The sequence below is a fragment of the Mastomys coucha genome, unplaced genomic scaffold (genome assembly GCF_008632895.1).
Source record: "Mastomys coucha isolate ucsf_1 unplaced genomic scaffold, UCSF_Mcou_1 pScaffold7, whole genome shotgun sequence".
Taxonomy (NCBI): Eukaryota; Metazoa; Chordata; class Mammalia; order Rodentia; family Muridae; genus Mastomys; species Mastomys coucha.
This window is the reverse complement of record NW_022196913.1, coordinates 77,432,542-77,439,395: the sequence shown is the minus strand read 5'-3', so window position 1 is coordinate 77,439,395 and position 6,854 is coordinate 77,432,542. Positions and strand designations below refer to the sequence as shown.

Here is a 6,854-nt window from a genome sequence, read left to right as displayed (position 1 = left end):
GGGCTGGAGGGAGCTGTAGGGAGCTGGAGGGAGCTGGAGGGGGCTGGAGGGGGTTGGAGGGGGAAGATAAGAAAGTAATGGCTTTTCCTGAGAAAGATAAATCCATTATATAAGGTTTCTAGGAATGCTGACCTTCAGTAGCAATCCTTCCGTTTGCCTGGTCAGAGTCCATCCTGAGCTGCACCTAGACTGACATTTTGAGGGTTGGTACCTAACATTCCAGCCTTTTGTTGAGGATAAGGGACATCAATAATCTCTAGCTTGTTTGAGCTGGGCAAGAGGATGTTGTTGAGTTTTCAGGAAGGCTGAACTGTCAGTCAAAGTTGATGCGTGCGCGTGTGTATGTGTGTGTGTGTGTGTGTGTGTTTAGGTCTGCAATGGTAGGAGATCTAGGGAAATTCTGTCAGAAGCTTCTCTTTTACTGACTAGTGGGCAATTTCACTAATTTTATCCTGAAGGAACCTGAAGAGAGAGGGAAGAATCATGACTATAAGAAGTGTAGATATTACTTGACCCAGGCTGGGGAGGAGTCAGGGACCCAAGGAAGACAAAACGGAGAGAGGCCTGCTCTGGAGTTGACCCCTGGAAGCTCTAGTTTGTAAGCTAGTTCACTGAAGTTTTTAATCCTCTCTTCTACTTGGCTGGATTCATTCACACAGCAGCAACACTCTTCAGTGAGGAAGAGGCAAGGGCCTCCCCCTTTTTAGCATCAGCAAGTCCAAGACTCTGGTTTTGCAGGGCCACAGAAGCAGGGGGAGGTGAGCTGGCTTTGCTGTAGTTGCCTGGCTGAGGCAGCGCTATTCCTGGATAGTGTCTGGTAACTGGGTAGAAGTTTGCTGAGTAGATACAGACTATGACCCAATCTGCCTGTGGTCAAGCCTGTAGGAGCTGCTGAGGCTGCCAAACTAACTCCAGCCATGACTGGGAGAGCCAACGGCCCATCAGTTCCTGTGCGTGACTTGGAGGAGACTGTAGAACTCCCCTCTGGTGTCTAGAGTGAGTGGGAGAAGTGACAGAATGGGGAAGCAAGGACCATGAGTGGATTTGTCTCCACCCTGGTAGAGTCTGATTGGCACCAGAGTAGAGTTCCTTCCAGGGTGAGTAAAGTTCCTGAAATTGAGATGTTAGTTTGTGCTGATGAAGGGCAGGGCTGGAAGGAGCTGTCAAAGATGCAGTCACCTGGTGTCTGCAGAGAGTGGAGTGGTACCTGACGGGAGGGGAAGGGTGTGCGAGTTACAGAGCATGGAGGTTAGGGCTATGTGGGTAAGAGGAATATCCCCACAAGGGGTTGTAGCGGGGAGCACAAAGAAAGTGTGTGGATGAGTTGTGAGACCCATCGTTTCTGCTTAAGTGTGGAAAAGACACAGGGATTCACTTAGAACAGCTATCCCGAAGACTGGGTTGACGGAGGTCTCAGGCAGATTAGCCTGCGGGATGGATTCAGGTTTTCTAATAACTCAGCTACACCATTTATAAAGGCGGTTGGTGCTTTCTCAAGGATTCTAAAAATTGCCACCAGCCCTCTAGGAGATGGACTAGCCCACAGAATATAGATGTAGATAAGTCCCATGACCTCTTGGACCCATTTTTCATCCCAGGGGTCTGGAATTGAAATGGTGAGCCATGGTGGAGCTGTTGACGCTGTATGCCCCGTCCTGGTTCAGAGTAATGGTACCTATTACTCCAATGTGGGCACCCACTCTGGGAGAGATCACCCATATAGGCTGGGTTTGTTTAGTCTTGGGGGAGACAAAAGTATCAGGGATTGTTGTGGGGATTGAAGCTGGCTGGTTCGTTACCACAGCTGTGGAATCATGTTGCCTGGGGATCAAAAGTCAGATCGATCATATCAGAGAGGCAAAAAGAGGCTGGACAGAAGAGGGAAACATATCATTTAGTAGATCGAGTAGCAAATACCTGGAATTTCCAAGCTTGTTGAGTTGCCTGGGAGGTACGGAGGACAGAGAGAGCCCATCCTCAGGAACAGACATAGGCAGGAGAGCTTACCTTTTAGAGGTCTAGTTGAGAGACAGGAGTACTTATCAGACCCAGGTCTGTAACCCATTTGAGCTGTGACAGATGGATCCAAAAGAATTTTTTGGAGCTTAGCCACTGTTGGTGTATTGAGGATGATCAACTCAAAACCCGTCCAGCGTGGGTAGAAGGTCTGTGGTGAGAGGCTTTCAAACAAACTCAACCTTCTGTAAAATGGTTTGGGTGATAGGGTGGAGGGCTGAGGTAGAACACCATCAGTGTGTTCCCAGAAAAGGTGAAAGAAAGTAGATAAAGAAAAGAGAGAGAAAGAGAGAGAAAGAAAGTAGATAGTCATATAGTGGGGCGGATTCCAGAGGAGAAAAGGAGGGTTGTACATTTACCCAAAGGGTTAAGGGAGGAAGGGTCCTGGGTGTGGCCTGAAAGTGAGGAAGTTGAGAAGGAAGAGTTGTCCATTAGCCGTTCCTACCTCCCCTGAGGACGTGGAGGTGGTAGGGAATGTGCAGGTGCCACTGTGCCCCTGAGGTCCTTGGAACTAACTGACTGACTTTAGAGATGAATGCCAGCCCATTTTCTAAATGTATGGATCTAGGAAGTCCAAACTGTTATTCCTGAGGTGAAAGCAGACCACTTCTGTAGTCCCAGCTGGATCAGGAAGAGCGTTACCCTCCCTGAGAAAGTGTCCGCCACAGGAGGAAGATCTTCATGCCTCTTGTTAGGAGGCACACGTGTGAAATCTATCTGCCAGTCCTACCTTGGAAGGTCACTCCAAAACTGATGTGGGGATGTTTGAGTTCTGGTGGAACATCCCTGGATGATGGCCATAAGGAGGGTGGGAGAAGACAGGTAGGTTAGAGGGAGCAGTAGAGAGGCAGGGCCCGAGTGTGAAAGGACTTGTGAATAGCTGTTAGCAAGGGCTTTGCTCAAGCATCTGGAGGGACAGTGCCTGTCATGTAGAAGAAGCCAGCCCTGAGGGCCCAGGATAGCTCCCACAGCCTGGAGGGCCTGTCTTCGGGATTCAGGGTAGGTAGAAGTTAGGCTTAGAGGAGCCAAAAGAACGGAGAAAGGGTGGTAAGCATGCTGGCTGGCCTCTCTATATTGGCTTTATCTTTGGGAGGGACCTGGTGACCTCCTCCAAGGTGAATAACTACCCCATGCTTGGAAGAATCAGAAGCTTCTAGCAGCTTTAGAATCAGAGGCCCATTGGTAACCAGAAGGCATTTGGTGGTGAGAAAGCCCTTCTCCTATCCTGTCAATGGAAGCGTGGTGTGTAGAATGTAAAAAGCATACTTAGAATCTGTATGTGTATTGATGATTCTGTCTCCTGCTAAGGCGATGGCACTGCCTTCTGAGAAGTAGTTAAGTTAGTGCCTCATGGTAAGGGCAGACTCTACCACATGCTCAGAGGAGGCTATGGGGTAGTCAGCTTGGGGGGAGCCAGCGGAGTGAGAGATTCGCAAATGAAACAAAGAAACAAAAAGGTGGGGCAGCGGTGGCACGTGCCTTTAATCCCAGCACTTGGGAGGCAGAGGCAGGCGGATTTCTGAGTTCGAGGCCAGCCTGGTCTACAGAGTGAGTTCCAGGACAGCCAGGGCTACACAGAGAAACCCTGTCTCAAAAAAATAAATTAATTAATTAAATAAATAAATAAATAAAAAGGAAGACATGACTGCTCCTAGGTGTGATGGAGGAGAAAGGTTATTGTGGATAAAAGGGAGAGCATAGATAGGCAGAGGCAGAGACACCTGGGAAAGTCGAGTGAGTAAGACCCTGAGCTGGTCAGGTGAAGAGAAGGGGGAGCGGAGAGGAGAGAACCAAGGGACCAGCAGGGTAAAGGGTAGACCAAAAGGCTGGGTAACCAAAGTGGCTGGATTCTATAGAAAAGGGCAACTGGAGGAAGGGCAGCCCAGCTCCTGGCTTGGAGAAGATTAAGACAGGGGACAGGGTATGCAGCCAAACCCTTTAACAGGTAGGGACTGAGGGATGCTGAGAGAACCTGGAGGCCAAGTCCACTTCGATATGTTAATGGGCACCTCGGTTAGCCATTTGTCCTGGGCTTGAGACCTAGTGTCCCAGCCTCTTTGTTGATAATAAATGATAAGGATGAGGTTGTCTGTTCTAAGACTACTTCCTTCTGGTACTGGGGTGTCATTGTTGGGGACCCAAGAAAGCTGGAGTGCTGGTCAAGGCCAGGAACAGCAGGCTGTCTCACTCACTGTCCAGCTCCAGTGGGTCCAGGCCTGTGGGACCATCTGGAGCTAGGGAAGTGCAGGCTGCTGCAAAGGAGCAGTCTGGGAAGCTGAACCCCAGGCTATCTGCTCGGGACTCCTGTAAGCTGCAGAGGTCCCTGCCGGCTGGAGGTTCCAGTAAAAGCACCTAGGGCTGGTGAGTTTGGGCAGTCTTTAGTTGATTGGATATCTGCTGGAATGGATATAAATTAGGGATAGAAGGTAAAGTTTAGGAGAATTTTTTTTTTTTTTAAATCTCAAGTGTACATTTGAAACTTCCAGGCCCACTGTCCCAGAAGTTGGGGGAGGGGGAGTCTCAAGATCAGAGAAAGCAGGAAGAGATCCCACCCTCAGGAATAGGCGGTAGGTGGGGAAACCAGCTGTTGATTGACAGGAGTGCTTATCTGGAATCCGTTTGACCTGGCAGATCCAAGTCAGTTTCCTGAAGCTTGCAAGAATAGCTTTTGTTTGTCTGGGGTTTTTGTTTGTTTGTTTGTTTTGTTGTTTTGTTTTTTCAAGACAGGGTTTCTCTGTGTAGCCTTGGCTGTCCTGGGACTCACTCTGTAGGCCAGGCTGGCCTCAAACTCAGAAATCCACCTGCCTCTGCCTCCCAAGTGCTGGGATCAAAGGCGTGTACCACCACTGCCCGGCTTGTTTGTTTGTTTTTTTAGAGATTTATTTATTTTATTTTATGTGTATGAGTACACTGTAGCTGTACAGATGGCCGTGAGCCATCACGTGGCTGCTGAGGATTGAACTCCGGACGGCCCTGCTCGCTCTGGATCCGCTCAATCCGGATCCCCTTGCTCAGGCATAAAGCACTGTAGTTGACTTCAGACGCACCAGAAGAGGGCGTCGGATCTCATTGCGGGTCAGTCAGTGCTCTTACCCGCTAAGCCATCTCGCCAGCCCAAGAATATCTTTTTAAGTTTACAAAAAGAGATGAAAGTTTTAGATGTGTTAGCACTACCACTGCTTGTAATCTGTACTGAAATCCATATCATAAAAAGGTAGTACTCGCCGGGCGGTGGTGGCACATGTCTTTAATCCCAGCACTTGGGAGGCAGAGGCAGGAGGATTTCTGAGTTTGAGGCAAGCCTGCTCTACAGAGTGAGACCTAGGACAGCCAGGGCTACACAGAGAAACCCTGTCTCGAAAAACCAAAAAAAAAAAAAAAAAAAAAAAAAAAAGAAAGAAAAAGGCAGGCCTTTGAGTCTTTGAGCTGGGGTTACCCAGAAATAATTTTGTGTTAAAAGTATCGTGAGTTTATCTCCTCAGAGTCTGGGCAAGGTAAACTGATTTTCTTAGCTGGAGACCTAGTGGCTCTAGGAAAGTGAGGCCTGAGGCCTGATTTTTAAGTATGAAGAGAAGGCCTTGGGGGAGGGACTTGTATGCTTGATGCTGTTAAAGCTACAGTCAGTCAACATCATCAGAGATCTGAGAAGGAAACATTGTAGCAGGAGATATAATCTAAATGGCCTATGTATCAACTAAAATGGCAGAGATTTGCCTAGTACCTGGATGGTTACCACAGGCTCCCGTGGTCTCAATGGAGGCAGTAGTTGTAGGTCTTCTTGCTGTCCTATAGCACAACATTTAAATCTTCAGCTACCACACAGAGCAGTGCTGGCTTTTGGTGGTCAGACCCAGGTCTGAGAGATTTTTCTGTGGAGAAGGAACCTGGGGACTGATCTTTCTTTGACCAGGCAGAGCAGGGCAATCAAAAGTGCCCACAGGTTGGGCAGAGCCCTGGAGGCAGGCAGGGCATGGGGCAGCAGCTTTGCCCAATGGTTAGTGTTACCATAATTCAGGTGAAGTCACTGTGTCCATTTGACTTTTTTTTTTTTTTAACCTTAGGGTTCCCACTAGGAGCATTTCTGTCTATTATGGGGAGATTTCTCATTAAATATTTTGAGTGCCATATTCAGCAGCTCTCTTAAAGAGACTGAGGACCATCTATTAAGTATACCTGAGTTTAGGCTTAACCTTGAAACTATATTGACTTGTGTGCCTTAATCATCTGGAACAGTTTAAGTTTGAGCTGTTAAAATTTCAACTGAAGATTTAACAGAAGATCTTTTAGCACCAAAATAAAATTTTAAATCATGAATGCAGTCCACAGAGACACTAGGAGCTCTCCTGAGCTTTCTTTTCTTTTCTTTTCCTTTTCTTTTCTTTTTGAGACAGGGTTTCTCTGTATATTCCTGGCTGTCCTGGAACTCACTCTGTAGAACAGATTGGCCTCAAACTCAAGATTTCAGCCTACCTCTCTCTCAAGTGCACAACTTTCATTGAGGATCCAGTGAGCAAGAAAGAGCGAATAGGCAGCTCTGAAAGGAAGCTCACTGGAGTAGTCTAGGAAAGAGGATAGAGCAGGTAGGGGAGTGGACTCTAACATTTGGGCTTCAATCTGGTGAGTGGCAGGATCTAGCACAGGCAGATGATCTGCACCCAGCAGGATCAAATCATCATTTTGGTTTGATTAGAAGGGACATTGCCCCTTTAGGGTGAGTGGTCTCTCCAGGTGAGATTTAAGAGAGGGTACAATGAAACCAGGCTACTCCTTGGTGGAAAGGAAAAGCTAATCCAAACTGTCAAGGCTATCTCTCCCGGGTCACAGAGGAGAGCCAAGGG

General features: G+C 47.9%; 1 long non-coding RNA gene across 1 annotated transcript in view; it reads left to right on the top strand.

Moving 5' to 3' along the window:
* The first annotated feature begins 1,044 nt into the window (after window positions 1-1,044).
* LOC116081835 overlaps window positions 1,045-6,854 on the top strand; it is an 18,836-nt gene continuing 13,026 nt past the window's right edge. Inside the window, exon 1 of the long non-coding RNA XR_004115028.1 lies at window positions 1,045-1,097. This is a non-coding gene — a long non-coding RNA (uncharacterized LOC116081835). The remainder of the gene's footprint in view (window positions 1,098-6,854) is intronic.